The following is a 23,076-nucleotide window of genomic DNA, read 5'->3' as shown; positions in this document are numbered from 1 at the left end:
AGTCCTTGAATGGTTTATGATGTATTTGAATGCAGATATGAGTGTGTCCTGGTTCACATAACAATGCAGTCCTCTGTCTCTATCTAGTAATTAGCCATGACGTTCAGCAACTTTTCCTCAGCGCTGTAAGTGGAAGAGGGTGTGTGGGGTTTGTTCACTAGGGTGTTAAAGATCACAGAGGAATAGCTCATGCTTTGATGTTTAATTGTATTGTAAAACACATTTTAGAATATTTCAGCATAAAGTACAATTCTAGCTGTGCTGTGCTTTGTGTTTGGTGTTCCTTTTGTGTGCAAGTCTGTGTATGTGTGTGTGTGTGTGTGTGTGTTTGTTTGTCTATGTTTTTTGTGTCTGTTGGTACACATTTAAATAAAAATGTATGTATTTCTGTTTTCTTTCATTCTCACATGGAGGAATTGATGTCTGGAAAGATGGAATGGTATAGAAGAAACTGTCATTGTGAGGGCTGGAAAGATAAACTGAGGAAAAACAAACAGTTGTGAAGAGAAAGTAAGGAGACAGAATTGAAAAGGTAAAGAGATTGACACGGTTGAAGAGCGTGTAGGAGAGAGAAAGAATAAGTGTTTCTGTCCGTTGGGCAGAAATATGTCAGTAGATTCATCTCATAACGTGTGAGAGAGATGTTGTGTTGGGATCCAAACGGTCAACTAGACTAGATTAACAGGACTTCCGGCCTGCTTCTTCCTGTTTCCTGTTTCCTGTCAGGCCTGGTCATCATGGCAGCTGCTTGCTGGGTGGTCTGGGCAGGACAGGACCAGGATGGACAGACCTTAGCGCTACTGACCACGTACACTAATCATGTCACCAGCTCTAGCTTTTAACTGCATACAGGCCAGGCTAAGATACACCTTAAACACCCACATATGGAGCTCACCATATAGACCTCCACCCTTGAATATTTGGATTGAGAGAGGAGGAAAGAAGACAACAGAGAAAGTAGGACTGGATGTGATAAGAGGGAGAGAAACATTTAGAGAAGGATAGGGAATTTATTTTAAACAGTACGCGATGCATCCTGTAAGTTTGACAATTATATTATGAGCCTGGGAGGTATTCGTATAGAGTAGATATGAATGGCTTTTACTGTATTCATATATGTAAGTGTGTCAGTAAAATGTAGTCTTCAGGAATTAGAAAAGCCAGACATAAGGCATTAAAGACTTCACGTTTTATTTCAATTTTATATGTTTACTTTCAATAAAAGATTCCCTGTGGTACGTATTCTTTTAATAGCTGACTTATTGCAGACGAAATCCAGACACCTCATACTGTACGTGGGTAGCTAGTCTCCCAAAAAAACAAATATAGCCTGCCTGTATCTGGAAGAGTCTATTTTACCTGCCCTAGACGTGGTGTGAAATAAAACTGGAATTAACTCCAAATCCTTTTTTTGGGGTGGGTCAGAGGGGTGAGTTGTTTGCTCTTGGTGCACATAAACTCTGAGATGGAAGGCATGTTCCATGATAAAACACAGTGGCTGACCTGTGTCTCTGCCATGGTGTGGTGTGGCGTAGCGAGGGACGACTTCTCCCTCACTGTTCAGACGCAAGTCCCACCTCCCCCTTTGGTGTGGCATGCTGTTGGAATTCACCCAATGACAAGAAAAAAAGAGGAGGGGTTAAAAAAAGTGCACATATATTTTCCAGTGGCTGTAGTTTATCTTTGTCACCCCTGCAATATAGCCGAGTCACTCTGAAACATGGTCTGGTAAGACACACAGAGGTTCCTCTGTGCCCTGCCTCACATACTCTAACATCCATCTGAAAGCCCACCGCTGCCACCAATGCTGCCTGCCTGCCTGCCGCCACTGCTTTCTGCCTGCCGCAATGTTTCACAGCTCACTAATGGGTATTTTTTTGAAGATTCAGTGTTCACAATGGAGCCAGAGGTGTAGGTCCTTGTATGCACCTTGTGCAGTTACAAAAAAAATAGATGTTGTTATAATAGTTGATTTGTAATCGTTGACTGATATATAAATGTTAATAATATTGGATCCAAGCTGATTATCAAGTGTGCATTTTTTTAATGCTCCAGGTTATTTTATGTCCCCAAGCCACAGCTCCGTAACCACTAGATCTCTAAGCAGGAAGTACTCAGTTGGAGTCCTCTGTTCTGCAGAGCACACAGCTTTACCCAGGCAGTGTCCTGCCAAAGTCCACAACACTGTTGCTTTCCACTGTCATCTGTGCCATTCCCAGACCAGGGCCCGGCCTTGAAAGAATGTTTCGTACAGGGCTGTCTCGAACACTCAGTGCCGGGGTGAAAAAAGGAACAGAGAGGGAGAGACGCAGAGAGACTGAGAGGGGGAGAGAATAAAAGAGAGAGACAGACACGTTCCTAAAGCTGACTTCATCTGGGTGTTATATAGCTGTGAAGGCAGTCTATTTGTATTGCTCAATGTTAGACAACACTGTCCGTCTTGAAGAATGTACCCTTTCTACTGCCATGTTCTAAATAATTGGCAATGTGTTTCCATTTTTAAAAGGAGTTTAACGCTTTCGATTGTCTGAAGTCGTTTAGGATGTTTCCAGGTTTTTTTGGTAGATTTTTGTTGCATTCGAAAAATGTAAAAAACTTCACAACATATTAATAATAACAGGTAAATATAACTTATTGAGCTGTGCCACGCAGAAAGGTACATCTTCAGAAACTAATTTGGTTCAGAGTGAAATGAGAATTTCAGCAAGTCAATATTTCAGAATGCTATAAGGTACATTAATAATGTTTTTCATTTTCTTTATTAAATGAAACACGTTTTATTTTATTATTTTCTATACTACGGTAATAATTCTTGAATTCAACAATATGTTTAGAAGCTTTAGTTTACATTTAATAAAGCTACTTTATCAGCTAAATTTCAGGTAGTTTTCATAGTGCCAAATAGGAATTTGTGCCACTGAAATATGCATTTAGGATAAGTGTGCTCCATCATATGAAATTGTGTATCTTTCCTGTGCAAGTCTACAGAGTAACATGTGTAGGTGTCACCGCCTGGAATGGAGGGGTAGGAACGGACAGGGAAAATGACTTATATAAATACATTATCTCTCTCTCTCTCTCTCTCTCTCTCTCTCTCCCTCTCTCTCTGTGTCTCTCTCTATATCTATTCACTTTTTAAGGCTTTTCTGTCCAGCTCGCTGTTTGCTTTGATATATTGACTTTTCCTACAGTGGCTCTTCCAAAGTGCGGCTCGTGATGTCATTCGTTTTATTCACACTTTGTAGATGCAATGTCTGGAGAAAGTGAGAAAGTGACAGCGAAAGAAAGGAGACAAGGAAAGAAGGAGAGACCAGAAAAGATGGATGGAAAGAGAGAGTTGCGGGAAAGGAGATTTGCAGTGCGGTGTTTCATGTATAATGAATGAGGGGCACTTTGTTTGAAACTTCAGCCTGGCGCTTCACTTCAAGCTTTGCTGGGCAGAGTGGGGCCTTGTGCTCAACACCAACCTCCCTCTGGGCTCTGCTGATGGATGCTTTCACCTGGCTGCCACTGTGGACCAGCCCAGTGGAAAAACAAATAACTCCTCTATGTGTGTGTGTGTGTGTGTGTGTGTGTGTGTGTGTGTGTGTGTGTATCAAATTTTATTTGTGACACGCTTCGTAAGCAACAGGTGTAGACTAACAAGGAAATACTTACTTACGGGTCCTTTTCCAACAATGCAGAGTTAAAGATAAAGATTCAAAATAACATGGCTATATACAGGGAGTCAATGTGCAAGTGTACGAGGTCATTGAAGTAGCTATGTGTATATATAGGTAGGGGTAAAATGACTAGGCAACAGGATAGATAACGGTGCCTTTGTGTATCTCTGTGTCAGCTCAGACAATAAAACGGGATGAGGAAAGAGGGTTGAAGAGGGAGGGCAGGAGGTGAAGAGCAATGAGTGTTTGTATAGGAACAGAGCTGCAGTGACACCCAGGCTCCACTAAGGAGAATACTGGCACCCAGCTCACACTTCCTAAGTAGTGCTCCCTACAGCAATAGCCCTGCCTTGTTATTGACTTTTGTCTGGGGAGTGTATCGCTTTGTTTAATGGTCTAACAGTTAGGGTCGTAGTGTTATATTCTCTTGATTTTGGCATCGTTGTACCTATCTATCTTTCTATACAGCATGTTTATGTTTTTTGTGTGTGTGAGTGAGCGGTATTGTTTGGGATAAAAATGGCCCCGGTCTTTTTTTTGGCACTGTGCTGGGCTCATGGTTTATAAATAGTTGAGGAAGTGTGGGGGGATACCTACCGTGCTGGTCGCCCTCCTTCACAGGCCCTCTGAGGGCTTCTACGTCACATCCCTCCCCATTACAGTGCTCTTTCGCTGGGCTACTCCAGTTCAGCCCCCTGGGGGACTACCAAACAGGATAGGACTCACATAGAGGGTGTGAGAAAAGTCAAGCCAATGAGAAATTCCTCTACAGTAGAAGACGTTGCTGTTGTCGTCTTAGAGTGTAGATTTGAGTGTGGTCGAATAAGGTGACATTTTGGAAAATGAGGCTAGTGAATTGGTGATAATTGCATGTCTCTCTGATTGTTGAGACTATCAGCAGTGATGACAGTATTGGGCTGTGAGGGTGGTGTTGTGAGAGGAGTGTAAAATGGGTTGCGCTGGAGCAGTCTTTTCTGACACCCACTGCGTCTGTGTGTGTAAACTGGAGGCGCGATGTCCTCACTGTTCTTTGCCGTCTATATGCAGACCTGTCATGTTAATTTCATTTCACAGACACTCTTTGCCTCCCTTTAGAAATAGTTGTTTTCACACTGCACTCAGTCATTGGGGGATCAGGTCTCAAATGTAGTGGGGCGTTTTTAAATGATTTTACATTTATTGAAATTCCTCCCATATATAGGACACACATGGAATCAATCTTTGAATTGATTTGATTAATATTTATCACGCTTCTGTTAACTGCTGGTGAGGTTCAGTTTGGTTATGCAGCAGTCGAGGTGGAAGTAAGAGCAGGGCTGCATGTACCCTCGCGTAATTTGAATTAATGATGTTGAGTGATCTGAGTGGATAAATACTAGTTCTGTTGGTTTTTCCTGCTGCCTCTCAGTTATCCCTGGAGGTCCGAGGTCCTACCCTCACGCACCCATCTTAACCTCCCTAGGATCCAGAGAAAGAGGCCTTGAACCCCTCCCTTGGCTGCAGAGAGAGGGGCCTGGGCTTCACCCTGTCCCAGCTGCAAAAGGCATCCACAGGACGTCTTTTATAGAGGAGCGAATTGGCTTCCTCTGAGTAATTAACTCAGTTCTGAGGGAGGGTAGAGAGCTAGATAGACAACACACACGCAATGCGAGTAATTCCATTACACATTCCATCCCTGCCTTTGGCATCTTACCTCCGGTTATTGTTCTCTTTCTAAATGAGCAGCACTGTGCACTGTGGTCCTCTTAATGGTGGGCCCATTATTATATTAACTAGGGCATCCTTGTGAAGACCTAGAGGGAGGGATGGAGAGAGAGGGCGCGAAGGAGAGAGAGAAAGGAGGGAGAGAGAGAGAGAGAGAGAGAGAGAGAGAGAGAGAGAGAGAGATAGAAGGGAGAGAGAGAGTGCCAGGGCTGGCAAGCCTCACTAGTTATAATCAAGTAATAGACCAGTGTTTTCTTTTCTGAAGGGAATAGTACTGACTGTTATTAATGTGCTTTTGACAGCTTAATATGATAATGGGGCTATGATTATTCTCAGAGAACAGACCGTTTTTTTTTTTTATGTTCTTCAAAATGATGCCATGCAGCCTGTCGATGACCCACTTCTCAGATGGTCGAAAACAAGGAAGAGCAAAACTCCACAGGGAGATAGGAAGAGAGAGCGATAGAGCAAAGAGGGAGAGGCGGGAAGAGAGAAAGAGTAAGAAGGAAAAGCTCTTGATAATTTTTGCCGGAAGTAAATTCATAATCCTTTTCTGACTCCCCTCCTCCCCTTCCTCCATATTTTTACTTCTCCTCCTCCTCCTCCTCTACCGTTGAGCTGCCTACCTTCCTGGGCTCCTCTTCCCTCTAGTCTAATCGGAAGAGAAACGCTGGGAACGATAACAGGGATTAGCTTCCGATGCTCGCTAGCTCCCCTCGGTTAAGTACACATGTAATGAGTTGTTTATTTGGGATAATGCGCAGCAGAAGCGGCAGGGGCCCAGAATTGCCTTTCCCCCCTACAAACACACACACACACAGCCCTGGGACAGGTCGCTTACTGGACTGGGTGGGTCAGGGGGAGAAGAGGGGGAGGAGGGTCCTTCATCATTCTCAGCCCATTCTTGAGGTCATGTGGCCTGGAAATTTTTCTCAGGCTGGAGAAAAAAACCTCAAAACTATGAGAAAATTAAGGGAGGGAACGGAGATAGAGAAGGAGAGGGAGAGAGTGAGAGAGAGATATGTGCCCACCAGTGTGAGTGTGTGAAGTGGAAAAAGCCGTTGGTTAGTGAAAGGGACGTGCTCTCTATCATTATCCGAGGGTGGGGGGTGCGAGGTTATGTGAACGGTGCAGCTGTGCTCCGAGCTGAGGGATTTGAGGGGGGAACTCCAGCTAAGCATCCAGGTTCTTCACTGTACTGTACAGTCGGACCAGAGCTGAGCCTTGTGAACCAAATCCCCCCTACTCAGCTAGCTATTCACTTCCCAAATAAGAAACAAATAAATGTTGATGGCAAGGATAAGACTGCAGAGGTGAAAAAACACAGACATGATTTATATATGCCTCTCTAGGCATTTGCTGTTTTCTTATCTCTTTTTATCTCTGGTCTCAAGAAACAGTTTTTATTCAGTGCAGATGGAAATTAGGATCAGAATAACAGTCAAAATACATGAATGAACGTTTCTGAAAGCACTATTAAATGTTTCCTTTTTAGTTTGATACGATTGAATCTACAGATCGTCAGCGGAACGTCAGAGAAAGACCAAACTTCTCTGTCACCAATTCTGATCACATGCTACAGAAACAGGGCTAGAGCGGCGACAGTGAGACAAGAGAGGGATAGGGGGAGAGAACAGAGCAAAGCCTCACTGTGCTGTGCTAATGGATTCAGCCTGCCACGGTATCCAACAACAAGGCAAAATATCACACATCTTCACATCACACGCTACTCCTACAACAACGACACACACAGAAAGAAACCTAGCTCAAGAACCGAGGAGATGAAAGCAAGCAAGGTGGATATAATGTGAAAGAAGTTGTATGGAAGTTTCTGGCGGGGAAATTAAAAGAGAAAGAAAATCGCTTGTATGTTGAGAGCAAGAGTTAACTAAAAATTGCCTTGCTACATGGCACAGCATATACAGTATCACTTGGTGAGGCGAAAAGGAGGGGGAGTACCTTGACAGATTTTCTCATGGCGCGCTGTGGGCTAAAAATAGGGCTTGGCCAAAGCGGCAGTAGGGTTTTTGGCAAGAGGGGCCATCTTTGTGTGATACAGTGGCCTTTGCTATAGTCACGTACAGAGAGGAGACGAGTGTCTCTGCCAAGACGTGTAGCCATGCGGCAGTAATTTAATATTTGTTTGTCTCTTTTCATTTTCTCTCTCTTTCTCTCTCTCTCTCTCTCTTCCTCCTCCTCCTCTCTAGCAGGGGTTAAGTAGCAGTAAGCTTTATCAGATCACCCGGGCTGAGGTCTCTTTCAAACCTCTTTTTGCCTTTTTGATTTTGTGCAGCTGTGCGGGCTCTTTAATCATACGCTATCATTTTTCACTTGCTCTCCTCTCGTCCCTTCTTCTTCTTGTCCTCCCTCCTCCCCTAACATATGTTAATTCGCTGCTTTCTGTGACAAATTACGAGCTCTGTCTTTGATGAGGTCGGGTTGTGATGGTGCGGGGAGTGGAGTACGGTGGAGCTGCCAGCCCCTCGCTGGTCCCCCTAACCACTCCAAACAGGAGCGCGGCACCCAGCCGCCGTCTAATGAGAGGCTTGGCCTGGCTCTGGCATGGGTCTGGGCTTGGAGGGGTCGCCTCCCAGCCTCATTCAGCTCCACTAACAAAGTATGATCTGTAGGTACGCCGCCTGCCCGCCCGCCCTCCGCACTCAACACAAACTTTACCCTCCCTCCATCACAGACACACACCACTGTTGCTTAGAGGGCTGTAGGAGCAGGCTGCAGCTCAGCTACTGGGCATGGATTAAGCTTTTCTTTCAAACTCTGTTGATATACCATTGATATACTTAATCAATAACGCTCGAGGGGGTGTGGTGTTTGGTCAATATACCAAGGCTAAGGGCTGTTCTAATGCACAACATAACGCGGAGTGCCTGAATACAGCCCTTAGGCATGGTATATTGGCTATATACCATAAACTCTCTAGGTGCCTTATCGCTATTATAAACTGGTTACCAAGGTAATTAGAACAGTAAAAATAAATGTTTTGTCATACCCATGGTATACGGTCTGATATACCACGGCTTTCAGCCAATAACCATTCAGGGCTCGATCCACCCTGTTTATGATGTAATTGATATGATTGTGGGGAGAGTTAAATATACTTAAACACATACTCATTCAATTAGATAAGCTAAAAGTGTCAATTTTGTATTTGTTTCTCTGTATGTTTTACTCTATATTCTGGCCAACTCTGAACTGAAACAATATGTTGTAGTACAACCTAAATTACTGATGTGGGGACATTCAAACTCTGTGTGTGTGTGTGTGTGTGTGTGTGTGTGTGTGTGTGTGTGTGTGTGTGTGTGTGTGTGTGTGTGTGTGTGTGTGTGTGTGTGTGTGTGTGTGTGTGTGTGTGTGTGTGTGTGTGTGTTACAGAGATACTACCCGGAAACATTACACCAGTCTTGTTTAAACAGACGCTAACTGGAACATTCGCAGTTTAATGATGTGCAACGTCAACAGGGCAACAATGCTGGCCAATAATCAACCCAATCAGCTTGCGGTAGGCAGAAAAAATAAGAGGAACTGTGACATCATGCTAGCAGACTGGATCACATATTTTCCGATAAGCCAGGGAGGGAACAAGGGATCAGAGTCGTGGGGTATCAGAACCAGTATTTTTTCAGAGCTCTCTCTCTCTCTGCTCAATTCTCTACCCTCTTCCTCTCTCTCTGCTCGACTCTCTACCCTCTTCCTCTCTCTGCTCGACTCTCTCTCTCTCTCTCTCTCTGCTCGACTCTCTTCCGTCTTCCTCTCTCTGCTTGACTCTCTCTCTGTCTCCACTCTGCGATCTAGGTTACTCGGTTTCCTTATGGAGCACAGGGACTTAAAAAAAAAAACTGAAGGTTGAATTTATGAAGGACATCCTTGTTGAAGTGTGCAACCTTCTACTTCTTTGCAAATTACCTCCACGCTGTGCACAGTCTCGGTACAAGGCTGTGGCTCTCGCTTTAGATCAGCCAGACTGTTAGAGAGAGATACACAATACCACTGTAATGTTACACAAATAGGAATGCAAAGCATTGTTGTTCATCATTGCTGGACTTTGAGCAAAGTGTGTTAAAATAATACCACATTACTCTTGCAAAGGAATGGTTGACGTATTTATACCGAATTCAGGCTTTATGCAATACAAGACAAGCAACAGGTAATCATCAAGCCTCGATCCGAAGTCACAGAGAGGAAGCTTTTTGGCTCAAGGCTCTGTACATTTAGGAGGCTGGTAAAAATATCCTGGACCATTTACAGTAGCAGTCTAGCCTGCCTATTCTGGTAGATATACTCAGCATTTAGCTTCTAGTGGCCTAAATGTTACCATGGGAGCCTGATGTGAAGGGTTGCTATGCCAGTTTTTTTTTTAAGGCTGACTTGACCTAGTATACCCGAAACCCCTCCCCAATTGCACACACACACATTCACACGTGCACACACACACACACACACTCCAGAGTTAGAGTCTGCGATCCGATCCAATCCGTGCCTACGTCGTTGCCTCCAAACACCCCATCCCCTTTCATAGCACAACCAACATACAGTACCAGTCAAAAGTTTGGACATATCTACTCATTCAAGGGTTTTCCTTTATTTTTACTATGTTCTACATTGTAGAATAATAGTGAAGACATCAAGCCTATGAAATAACACATATGGGATAGTGTAGTAACCAAAAAAGTGTTAAACAAATCAAAATATATTTTTTATTCTTCAAAGTAGCCACCCTTTGCCTTGATGACAGCTTTGCGCACTCTTGGCATTCTCTCAACCAGCTTCATGAGGTAGTCCCCCTGGAATGCATTTCAATTAACAGGTGTGCCTTGTTAACAGTTCATTTGTGGAATTTCTTTCCTTCTTAATGGGTTTGAGCCAATCAGTTGTGTTGTGACATGGTAGGATTGGTATACAGAAGATAGCCCTATATATTATGGCAAGAACAAGCTCAGGACAGTCAATACGGAACATTTCAAGAACTTTGAAAGTTTCTTCAAGTGCAGTCGCAAAAACCATCAAGCACTATGATGAAACTGGCTATCATGAGGACCGTCACAGGAAAGGAAGACCCAGAGTTACCTTTGCTGTAGAGGATAAGTTAACACTTTTTTTGTCGCTACGTGATTCCTTGTGTTATTTCATAGTTTTGATGTCTTCACTATTATTCTACAACGTAGAAAATAGTAAAAATAAAGAAAAACCCTTGAATGAGTTGGTGTGTCCAAACTTTTGACTGGTACTGTATGTGTGAACACTAGAGCAGAGAAGAGGTTATAGAGAGGTCACACTTCAGTAGCACCTATGACTTGTTTTAGTGTTTCCTCATAGACGCTGCTAGTAGGTCTATTGTCTATTAACACTTGCATATAGAACTTAGTATAGACACCAAGACAGCTCATGATGCAACTTTTGTGTGCTGATGGATCCCAATATATATATATATATATAAAATATATCCCTCAACTTCCCCATATTTTTCTCTGTGTCTGTCTTTCTGGATCGGCCATGGCGAACAGAGGGGGAAGAAAAAGGAAGCAACTTTGGCAAGTCAGTCCCATAATGGAGTATGCAAAATAGATTACTGTACACAATAACACAATACCGCATACAAGACAGAAAGTGCTAAAAGAAGGTGGTGAAAAGTGAATAGAAAATAAGCTGGCACCCGCGCAGGAGTGTTAGCCATGTTAGCTTTAGCTTGTGTCTCTAATTGGGGCCAGGAGGGAGCATTTAATAATTGCTGTCAGAAGATCACATTTTATTATCTTCTTCACAGCCACTGCTGTAGGGTAGAGTGAAACAAATTGTCATCAGAGATTTCTAAATGAACAAAGCTTTGAATTAGGCTAATTTAGAATTAGCAAAAAAGAGAGAAAGAAAGTGCGATGGAATCATCAGCGGATCATCGTCGTCTAACCACGTTGTCTGGTGTTAGAAGACGCCACCGCCACGAGACGTCACGGAAGTTTGCAGCGTTTGAAAAGGAGACAAAGCGGGCCCCACCCCCTATCCCTCCGCCCTAACCCCAACCCCAACCCCCACCCCCGAGCTGCTGAACATTGTTAACTATATCAACAGACATTGTCATCCTTGGCGGAGAACATAATTGGGGGAATATGTCAGTGATTTGTTTGTTCTTAGTGACATGGCCGTGGGCTGTTATCATGGGGGTGGGGTAGTAGTTATTGAAGGGAAATGCTTTTATTCTTTATGGCTTGTTTTCCCTCCTCCTTTCTCTGTCTTAGTACGATAACATAGTTTCATAAATGGTGTTGGTTTACTTCATCAGCATCTTTATGAGTTGAAGCAAGTCAAAAATCTTTTGTGACTGTAGGGATAAGTGTGTGTGTGTGTGTGTGTGTGTGTGTGTGTGTGTGTGTGTGTGTGTGTGTGTGTGTGTGTGTGTGTGTGTGTGTGTGTGTGTGTGAGAAACGAGAGTCTGTGTTTTTTTTATTTTTTATGTTCCAGTCCAGCAGTCTGTGTCTAAATGGTGGTTGCACCTGTGGCCTATAGACCTACGTAGCACCATGTGATGTTAAGCAGTGGTTGGACACTTACTGAAAAACATTACCCCTCACAGATGTGTATGCTTGAGGTGAACGTACTGCACAGACTGTGGGGAAAACAACGTGAGAGAGAGACAGGTGGAGAGCGAGAGAGGAAGAAGGAGAAGCTGCGGTGATCAGCTGAAACTAAAGCAATGTGATTCAGCGTTGAACAATGGTTGCTTTCTCCACCACAAATGAAATCGCTTTCATGTCCCTAACCATTGCACCACCACTACCACCTCACTCTTGTACACCTTCATCCTCCTGCCATCATCCCCCACCTGGAGTCTCATTTATCAAAGGTATAAAAAAGATTATACCTTGCGTGCGGCAGTTTTCCCGCAAAGGTTAGTATTTATTCATTTTTAACTGGGAAAGTGTGCGTATCTCCACACAAATTTCAGACCATGCGTACGACCAATTTCTATTGGTTGATCAACTGTATTGCAAGCTTTTGGGGGAAATTGAGGTTTTTGATGCACTGGAATTATAATAACGGTAGGCTAATGAAAACATTCAAATGTAGACTTAATGATAAATCAGATGCATTTGCCAATGGAAAGAAGATCGCATAGCAGCATGTCGCCTAATATATTTATTGAACTTTTATTATATAGGCCTAAATCATAATCATATTACAGGACATGTCTCTCCGTTTCTGACATGACTGGTTTATTCCCGCTACACAACAAATATTAGGCTACCGTTTATCCAGAAACTGTAATGGCCCTATTCTAATATCTCCAAATTATACAGCAAATGAGGCCATTTTTGTTACCATAAAAGATGAACGGAGGGCGTTTTCCGAGCAAGGTTGTAGCACTAGTTCACGAGCGCACAGATATGGCTCAGATTTGTTTCATGAAAACGTGTGTATATGTTGCATGCAACAGTTTGATAAATCCCAATCATTTGTGGCACACGCAAACCCTTGAATCTACACATACACCAGAATTGAATAAGACGCACGGGTTGATAAATGAGGCCCCTGGACCCTGATGTCTTTTCAGTGTGGCAAGGATTGTTTTACTCACTCCATCGCCCTCTTCATCTTTACTCATGCCATGGAAAAACTAAATGCTCACACCACAGCAGTGATTCATCAGAGCCTTTCTGGGGCGTTCCCAAATCATGATTATCTCTACTTCTGTTTTTCTGCTCTTCGCTGCTGCACTTTGGTCCACCGTGGCACACGGACATTGGTGTGTCAGATTCGCCAGTCTGCCCACTTACTTCACTCTGATGAGTAGCTACTGTTCATCCAATAATCTGCCACAGCACCCAGAGAACCAGCTTCTACATGAACACTTTATCATTCACAACATTACATTATTGCGTAATGCCCTTCCAAATAATATCATTGGCCTCTAAACCCAACATATTGTCCATTGAGGTATTGTGACTGCTTTGATTGTTGTTTTAATCACCCGCTCAATCCATGATAATCATATCAGCTATTGCATGCATGTACTGTAGCTACTGTCCCCAAGTCACGTCGCTAGTCCTGATGGCCGCTGATGCAGCAAAAGCCAACAGGCAGGCAAGTAGGCAGGCGACAGGGAGCAGTATTCAGCTGTCCGGCAGCTCTCCCTCTCACTCGCTGCTTCCATTGGGCCCATGAAGCAGCTGCAGTTTTACAGCTATTGGCCTGCTTTCAAAGGGGGTTGACGCATTGTGTCAAGTCCCCTCGTCCTTGGGGGAGTCAGCAATGGTCTATGGAAAGACAGCTCTCACCTGTCTCCATTTTGGCTCTGACAGATGGCTACCTGTCTGCCATTCGGACCCTGTTTCCCTCTGTCTCCTCCTCCTCTCCCCCCTGCTCTACCAGGTCAGAACACAATACTGTAGTAATCAGCACTGGACTTAAAAGCCCCTGTTACCTCACAGCCTCTCCACTGAGAGAGGAGTTGAGAGGAGTTAAAAAGGTTTTATTTTTCTCTCAAAGCACACAGAGATGAAAGACGAGACCACTGTGTGCTGAATGGATTTCCATTGGTCTAATAAAAATGCATGGCAACAGAATGCTAGTTGGAAATGCAGAGGTTCATTGATTGGATGAGGTTTCACCATAGACCTCTTGTAGCTTTTTTAGGTAAGTCAATAACCAAGCCTCTGTTATTTGAATTGAATTACTTGCATATGCCACTTTCTTATTGTGTGTTAATAAAAGTATATAAATATTGTCTGACTGAAAAACGGACTTATTGTCCATTACACATCAGAAACAAACTAGAGACACATCATCAACCTCCTCATATATGTTTTGTTTTCTATTTAAAGCAATTTCAAGGCTTCAGTTTTTTTTTTCTACTCAAAACTCATCGTGGGCGGGCAGGGTACTGTTTGGAGCTGTAAAACCAATTTCCACTTGATGCAGTTTTTGTGGAGGAAAGCAATTGCAGTTGAGGTGCTGAAAGGATGCTCTGTAATGCACAAATACAAATGCTCCTCTCTCCTATAAGGTTTTAATCTAGCGTAGTAACTCAAAAGGCCTCTATTCACCCAACACTGCCACACAAATATGCACTTCATCTATAATGTCACACGATCGCTTATAAAGCCTTTAGTTTGGTCTTTTTTCCATCCTGTTTTTTCTAAAGGATATTTAGAGAAGGCTTAACGGGTGTTTTTGAGAAAACTTTTATACAGTAGGAAAAAAGGGCTTTAGTCCTCTCGGTTTAGGTTTCACAATCACAACAATGTGTCCTGTTGCATCATGAGGAAATCCAGATCTGATGGCGGGCAGTGCGGTTGTGGTGATTTTTTTCTCTTGATGGCTAAAAGCTGGAGAGATTTCTTCCAGAAGTCTTCTTGCCACAGAAGTGCCTTGTTTCATGACATGGGACATGGAGGGAACCTCTGATGGTCTTCCCAATGGTCTTCCCAAGGGTAAGACGCTGACTGGTTGAGGTGGGCAGAAGACTCGGACATCTCTTTCTCTCCGGCGGAGGGCTAGGGAAGCGCAAGGAGTTTAGGGAAGGAAGCACCTTTACACCTTTAATTGTCTGTGGCTGCTGATGTCACATCCTTCCGCTGAGTGTGCTGTGTGTGTGTTTCCTGCCTTTCTGTCCACTGAGGTCCTGGGGGCGACTGGGGTGGGGTAGGGGGAGTGAACAGGGGGTAGAGGGTCTAATGGTGGGTTGGGGTGTGCCATGAGGCGAGTGTTTGGGTTCGGGGTTTGGGGTTCGGGGTGGGTTTAGAGTGGATACAGGGCTGTGGAATTGAGGTATAATATGACGTTAGTCTTTAATGATACGCCTAGATCCAGTTCACCAGCTAATCCAATCAATGTCAGATAGAATAGACTTTGTGAAAATGAAGAGGCAACTTGCCTCCCTTCTCTCCTTAAAGCTGCAATATTTAACTTGTTGGGCGACCTGACCAAATTCACATAGAAATGTGAGTTATAGATCTGTCATTCTCATTGAAAGCAAGTCTAAGAAGTGGTAGATCTCTTCTATGTGAGCTATTTCTATTTCTAAGTTTTGTTTTTGCATCTTTTACTTTTGGTTTTGTACACCAGCTTCAAACAGCTGAAATACAATCTTTTTGGTAATGGAAAACATATTTCATCGCGGTTTAGATGGTACAATGACTCTCTACACTATAAGTGCTTGTTTTGTCACATAAACTGAAATTAGGCAAGCTATTCAAATTTCTGCATATTGCACCTTTAACAATTGACAGTTCTCTCTCCTCAAAAACATCTCTGTTTGCTAATGATCCAACTGTAACATGAGTAAATAGAAAGAGGCATGTACCACACACACACACACACACACACACACACACACACACACACACACACACACACACACACACACACACACACACACACACACACACACACACACAATCTACACAGCCTCTGAATTGGAAGAACGCTTGAACACATTACACCATGATACACTGCTATCAAGCTAATCCCAGATGTACATTCTGCTAATCTCTTTAGCTGCTAACGCGTTAAATTAGCCCTAATATTTGGTGTGATTCACCACCAGCACAGAGGCCCACCTACGCATGGGCGACAGCCCAGGTTTAGGTCATTCTCTCCTGTATGTTCCTAAAGGACATGGGGACGTGGAGGGAGGGAGAGGAATTGATAGCCATTCGTCACCGTGCCTATCTGGGTCTGACAGACGGAGAGCGCTGCGCTGGTTGATGTGCCACACAGAGGAGTCACTGCCTGTAATGACATTAGAGACACAATGAGAGAGGCAATACACAGTCCCCTGGCCACTGTCTCCCCTCTCCCTCCCACAACCAGGCAACACACAGATAAACAGCTGCACCTCCACAAACAGTACACAACTCTAAACACTAGCCCTGCGTACAGTATGACATTTTTTTGTGTTTTTTGGGGGGGATTAAGAGAAGATATATGACAGGGATTATTAAGCGAAACGGAGCCAAGAGAATATGTGTGTGTGTGTGTGTGTGTGTGTGTACTCATATTCAGATTGTTCGGAAACTGTATTAAAGCAGTTTTTTCCCTCCTCTTCAAGGAAATGGGAGTTTATTTTAAAAGAGAGAGGGTTTATTTAATGTAGCATAGACCTCCTAAAAGGTTTACTTACTGCAGTGTAATATGTTATTTCAAATCATCACAACCTAATTTCCTATGAGGATAGAGGATACTGGCGTTTTTTCAATACACATGCTATTACCAAATGTGTATCAGATGTGCTATGGGGAGAGAGCGGCTTCGCCGCCGAGGTGGGGTTCTAGGAAAAGCACCACCAATCCTGTCATGATAAATGTATTTCTCCAATTCTCAGCAACATAGGCCTACCTCGAGTACGGTTGAAAAATATCAAATGTCAGCATATGTTGGTGAATGTGTTCTTCATGAAGAGGACCTGGGTTTCAGAGTTGTTGTCCCTCATCATTCAGTATATGTTGTCGACATATCTTTCTCTCTCTCTCTTTCTTTTTTTCTTTCCTCCCTCTCCCAAAAGCCTTGATTTGCACCAGGAATTAGAGCTGAGGACCAGCCTAGATAATGTTCCTATTTTTTCTCTTCACTCTTTGATTAACTCTGGTGCAGTCCTCTACGACAGAACATGAAGAATACCCTACCTAATATTGAGCTGGCCCATGTTGATTCCAATGTTATCCCACAGTTGTGTCAACTTGGCTGGATGTCCTTTGGGTGGTGGACCATTCTTGATACACACGGCTCCTCCCCTTCATCTACACTGATTGAAGTGGATTTAACAAGTGACATCAATAAGGGATCATAGCTTTCACCTGGATTCACCTGGTCAGTCTGTGTTATGGAAAGAGCAGGTGTTCTTACTGTTTTGCACACTCAGTGGATACAGTGTCTATTAAGGCGAGAAGAAACGCTGCCGACGTGCTGTATATTGGTTTTTGGTGACTAAACACTTGGGAGTGAAGCGACCTAGAATCAAGCCTCATGGTGTACTGAGTGTATGTGTTCCCATCACCCTCCCAGCTTCACTTCTGAAAGAGAGAGAGAGAGTTGGAGAAAACAGAAAGAGTGTTAATTAGTGTTCATTAGATCTATGTGCTGAATCTCCCTCTCTCCCTCCCTTTCTCTCTCCCTCCGTCTGCCTAACAGATGGGAGGGTTGTGGTTAGAGCTCTTCCCCTCCCCCCTGAGAGGTCTGGTGCCTGTTCATAGATCCCTCTTTCTGCTTTTCTCTCGTTTTCTCTCCTCTCTCTTTTTCCCTCTGTCAGCTCTCTCTAGGCTCTGCTACTTTGAGTCCAGACTATTCTGTATAGGTATGGCCATCATTCTTTATCCTGCTCTCTCGCTCCCTCAGCCCATCATTGCTTTCCCAATGTCCACAATGACTTTAGCATTTACCCACACTGGCCCTCCCCCAGTTGTGTTGGGATGCGAACTTTGTAAAGGAGAGAGAGAAAAGAAATCCTTTGGTCTCTCCTTCCTCATCTCTTTATTTGTCTGCTCTGTCCTCTCCCAATATGGTTTGGTTTTGGATTAGTGAATTGGCTTAGTGTGGCGTAGAAAACGTGTTAGTCTTGTAAGTCTTCTCTCTTCCTCTCTTTTCACTCTGCCCTCAAAAGTGTCAGTCTTGTTCTTCTGTGGAGTCCTCTTTGAGTGCATAAATGGCCAATAAACTCAGCAAAAAAAGGAAATGTCCCTTTTTCAGGACCGTGTCTTTCAAAGAGAATTTGTAAAAATCCAAATAACTTCACAGATCTTCATTGTAAAGGGTTTTGACACTCTTTCCCATGCTTGTTCAATGAATCATAAACAATTAATGAACCTGTGGAACAGTCCTTAAAACACTAACAGCTTACAGACGGTAGGCAATTAAGGTCACACTTATGAAAACTTAGGACACTAAAGAGGCCTTTCTACTGACTCTGAAAAACACCAAAGAAAGATGCCCAGGGTCCCTGCTCATCTGCGTGAACGTGCCTTAGGCATGCTTCAAGGAGGCATGAGGACTGCAGATGTGGCCAGGGCAATAAATTACAATGTCCATACTGTGAGACGCCTAAGACAGCGCTACAGGGAGACAGGACGGACAGCTGATTGTCCTCGCAGTTGCAGACCACGTGTAACAACACCTGCACAGGATCGGTAGATCTGAACATCACACCTGCGGGACAGGTACAGGATGGCAACCATAACTGCCTGAGTTACACCAGGAACACACAATCCCGCCATCAGTGCTCAGACTGTCCGCAATAGGCTGAGAGAGGCTGTGCTGAGGGCTTGTAGGCCTGTTGTAAGGCAGGTCCTCACCAGACATCACAGGCAACAACGGCGCCTATGGGCACAAACCCACCGTCGCTGGACCAGACAGGACTGGCAAAAAGTGCTCTTCACTGACAAGTCGCGTTTTTGTCTCACCAGGGATGATGGTCGGATTCGCATTTATCGTGGAAGGAATAAGCCTTACACCCAGGCCTGTACTCTGGAACGGCATCGATTTCGAGGTGGAAGGTCCGTCGTGGTCTGGGGCGGTGTGTCACAGCATCATCGCACTGAGCTTGTTGTCATTGCAGGCAATCTCAACGCTGTGCATTACAGGGAAGACATCCTCCTCCCTCATGTGGTACCCTTCCTGCAGGCTTATCCTGACATGACCCTCCAGCATGACAATGCCACCAGCCACTGCTCGTTCTGTGTGTGATTTCCTGCTAGACAGGAATTTCAGTGTTCTGCCATGGCCAGCGAAGAGCCCGGATCTCAATCCCGTTGAGCACATCTGGGACTTGTTGGATCGGAGGGTGAGGGCTAGGGCCATTCCCCCCAGAAATGTCCGGGAACTTGCAGGTGCCTTGGTGGAAGATTGGGTTAACATCTCACAGCAAGAACTGGCAAATCTGGTGCAGTCAATGAGGAGGAGATGCACTGCAGTACTTAATGCAGCTGGTGGCCACACCCGATACTGACTGTTTCTTTTGATTTTGACCCCCCCCCTCCCCTTTGTTCAGGGACACATTATTCCATTTCTGTTAGTCACATGTCTGTGGAACTTGTTCAGTTTATGTCTCAGTTATTGAATCTTCTTATGTTCATGCAAATATTTACACATGTTAAGTTTGCTGAAAATAAATGCAGTTGACAGTGAGAGGACGTTTCTTTTTTTGCTGAGTTTAGTTCTACCTTGTTGGGGTGGATTGCTCTCTTTCTCTCTCTTTCTCTCTTTCTCTCTCGTTCTGGCCGCAGCGTCTCATGGTGGGACGCCATCAGAGAGGTAAATTGGATTGAGCTGCTCTGTGGTAATCTGTCAGGGTGGTGGGTGATTACTGTCGCCAGCCATCCCTTCCTCACCAGGCCTGGAGGAGGTAGGAGGGAGGGAGAGAGAGAGTGAGCTGATGTTGGGGAGGCAGTGGGCGATCTCAGGGAGGACTGAGTTGCCTTGCACTCAAATGGGATGGTAGCAGGTGTGTGGGGAAGGGGGTTGAGGGTTGAGGGAGCGTTAAGGAGCTGGGGGGGGATCTCGTGTTTGAGGGAGGGGGAGGGGAAGGAAAAGGGAGGAAGGGGGATCACCGGCGTGGGGCTAAGCAGTCGTACCTCACATCAGCCGCGTTGGTTGCTGGAGTCAAAGCCCAGATGAAATGTTCAAGACACTGTCAGGTTCTGATTGAGGTATGCTGGCCTGACTGGGGGATTTATATGTTGTTGTACATGTACTGTAGTTGTTGTGTCTTTGTCTGTGGAGTGTTGAGCACCACTGTTAGGCTCTAGTGTTAGTTTGTCTGATGACACTTTCATCTTCCTGAAAGCACTTTGTTGTTTTTACTGTGAAGACTTCTTAAGATTTGTTCAGTGTAACCATAGAAAGTGTTTCGGGAAGAATGAACCACTGTCTGATTTGTTATGTTATTATCTTTAGTGCCGTTGTTTCCTATGGTTGCTTATGCAGTCAGTGGTCTTGTTTCCAGTGTTCCATGTCCGTGTCATTCGCAGTGGTGCTCCAAACCATCATCACATGAGTACGGTTTTGTCACAAGGGTGCGAAAGAAGAGCATGCCTTTGTTGAGGCGTTAATGGGATCATTATGCAGAGAGAGAGAGAGAGAGAGAGAGAGAGAGAGAGAGAGAGAGATCAACAAAATATAAGAAAGCTCAGGAAATGTTTTTATAATAATTTTACCATGGAATGATGTGTATACCTTTGATGTGGAACTACCCCGTTCACTTCCATTTATTTTTCAGCCCCATAACGGGTTACCTTTAGACAAGTCTTGTGAAGCTTGTGGGTGCCGTAGAGCAAAACAACCAACATGTACGTGTGCGTGAGAGTCTCAGCTTTCATATAAGTTTTTAGCTCAAACCGTTCGACTCTACCGGTAGAAGTTGGCACATCTGTTGGACTGACTTCAGAAAAGTCCTGTGACACTTGTGGGGGTCGTAGAGCAAAACAGAGAACACCATCGTGTTCATGGGAGTCTCGGCTTTCCATAGTGGGTTCGTAGTTTCTAGCATGAACCGTTTGGACTCTGCAGATGTTTTTGTGACAAGACCGATTTTCGGGATGTCTCCTGATCTGACAAACACCGCTGACATTGATGAATTGGGTGGATTTAGACCTAACCCATGCAAAAACGAGAAGTCTATACCTTAAACAGACAGATTTTTATGGATTTTTTTTATTAAGCTAATTACATTTCCACGTGGGCACGCCAATCGAATCAAGGGGGCAAGCTTGATCGCCATGTTGGAATGAACATGTGAAACCTGAGAAACTGTCAACCTGGAGACCATTAGGAGCCATCAGGCTATGGGCTATATCTAACTGGCTTGATTACCCTTCACTCCACCTCTCAGGAGAGATGGCCACACCAGTGGCATACAGAAGAACAGGTGTTTTGAACCTGTGCTCTCCAATACTGCGGATAATTCTCACTTGTGCTCATAAAGCAAGATCAGATGGGAGTGTTACAGGGAAGACTTGTGTTTCCGCTCAAGTGAAGGGTCAAATATACAGCAGTGGGGGTTTGGAGGGGCTTTCTTGTGCTTTATGTCACTTAATAAACACATGGATTCAGGTTAGAGGGAGATCAAACAGGAAAGGAAAGATAGGGGGAGGGAAGTGTGTGTGCGTGCGTGTGACTGTGTGTGTGTGCCTGTGTGTGTGTGTGTGTGCGTGTGTGCATGCGTGTGTGTGTGTGTGTGTGTGAGCAGTAGAGAGGGAGAGAGAGAGTGAGAAAGACTGACATGTCTTTTGGTGAAGCGGTGTTGTCTTCCACATCAATGTATCCGGGCTCATGCTGCCAGGTGCTGGAAATCTGGTTCAGAAAGGAGAGAAAAGAGAAGAAGGAAAGGGGGAGAAAAAAAGCAAGGTAGATGGAGGGTTTTTAATACGACGGCTCTGACAGCTCTCTGCATTGCACTGAGCTTAAATAATGGGATGCTCATTTGCATAACGAGGGACGTTATCACCTCTACTGTCAAAAGAAAACACAACAACAGCTCTTCTGCTCTTCCCTGAGATAGATTGGGTTGGCCTACTTTAGCACTCTGGAGAGAAGCACCAGAGATCTGGCTTACCCAAGCGCACACACACACATGCACAACCTCTTTGGAAGTCAGCTATTTCACTCTCACACACACCATCGGTCCAGCTCAGCCCACACACAAATGCGAGTGCATGCACTGCACACACACGCTCAAACACAAACAGAAGCGCACGCACAAACAGACGGTTGGAGAGTGAGGTTGGAGTGTGCCCCTGTCTGTCAATAGATAAAAAAAATATTATAATAATTACACCGTCTGGTTTGCTTAAAGATACACTGGGCAGAAATCACTCTACCATTTCCTGTTTGCTAAAATTCTAATAGTACGCCTAATTTCACTTTATGTGACAAAGCAAGCAAGTATAGTGTAGAGAATCATTGTACCATCTAAACCGCTGTGAAATATATTTTCCATTCCCAAACTATTGTATTTTCAGCTGTTTGAAGCTGGTGTACAAAACCAAAAAGTAAAAGATGCAGAAACTAAATTTAAGAATGGGAAGCATAGAAATAGCGTACCTAGAACAGATCTACCGCTTCTTGTGTAGATGCTTTTCAATGAGAATTACAGAACTTCAGTAGTATTTTACTTGGTGACTTTCACTTTTACTTGGGCAATTTTTCTGTTAAGGAAGCTTTACTTTTACACAAGTATGACAATACATAAAAAAATCCCCCACATATATCCCAGACTTTGGTTCAACACACACACACGCACGCACTCATGCACACACACACACACACACACACACACACACACACACACACACACACACACACACACACACACACACACACACACACACACACACACACACACACACACACACACACACACAGTGTCCAAGTGGTTTAAGCTCTGTTCTTTATGGAATTTGGTTCCATTTCCATTGTAGGGAATCAGCTCTATTGCTGTGATTTTAAAGGTAAAATCTATAGTGTTTTTGTCTGAACAAGGCAAGGCTAGGTTTTATATCAGCATCCAAGCCAGTCTCCATGGTACCCATTTTGGAACCGTATTGGAGGTAGACTAGACTAGTCATACCTTGCTGTCGTTCTGTCAACAAACTGCTGTTTTTCGGGAGGAACAAACTGTATTTCTTAGGCTGGAGGTGTTGTTACACTGTAGGTGATTAGAGCGTTTAAGTTAGCGGCACTTTCAAAACACTGTCAAACTCTCTGTGAACGA

General features: G+C 44.1%; 1 protein-coding gene across 9 annotated transcripts in view; it reads left to right on the top strand.

The window, feature by feature from the left end:
• mef2cb (myocyte enhancer factor 2cb) overlaps nucleotides 1–23,076 on the top strand; it is a 98,068-nt gene that overhangs the window by 13,939 nt on the left and 61,053 nt on the right. The window lies entirely within an intron of this gene.

The sequence above is a fragment of the Salmo salar genome, chromosome ssa20 (genome assembly GCF_905237065.1).
Source record: "Salmo salar chromosome ssa20, Ssal_v3.1, whole genome shotgun sequence".
Lineage (NCBI taxonomy): Eukaryota > Metazoa > Chordata > Actinopteri > Salmoniformes > Salmonidae > Salmo > Salmo salar.
The sequence above is the reverse complement of the archived record's forward strand: the minus strand, read 5'-3'. Positions and strand labels throughout refer to the sequence as shown.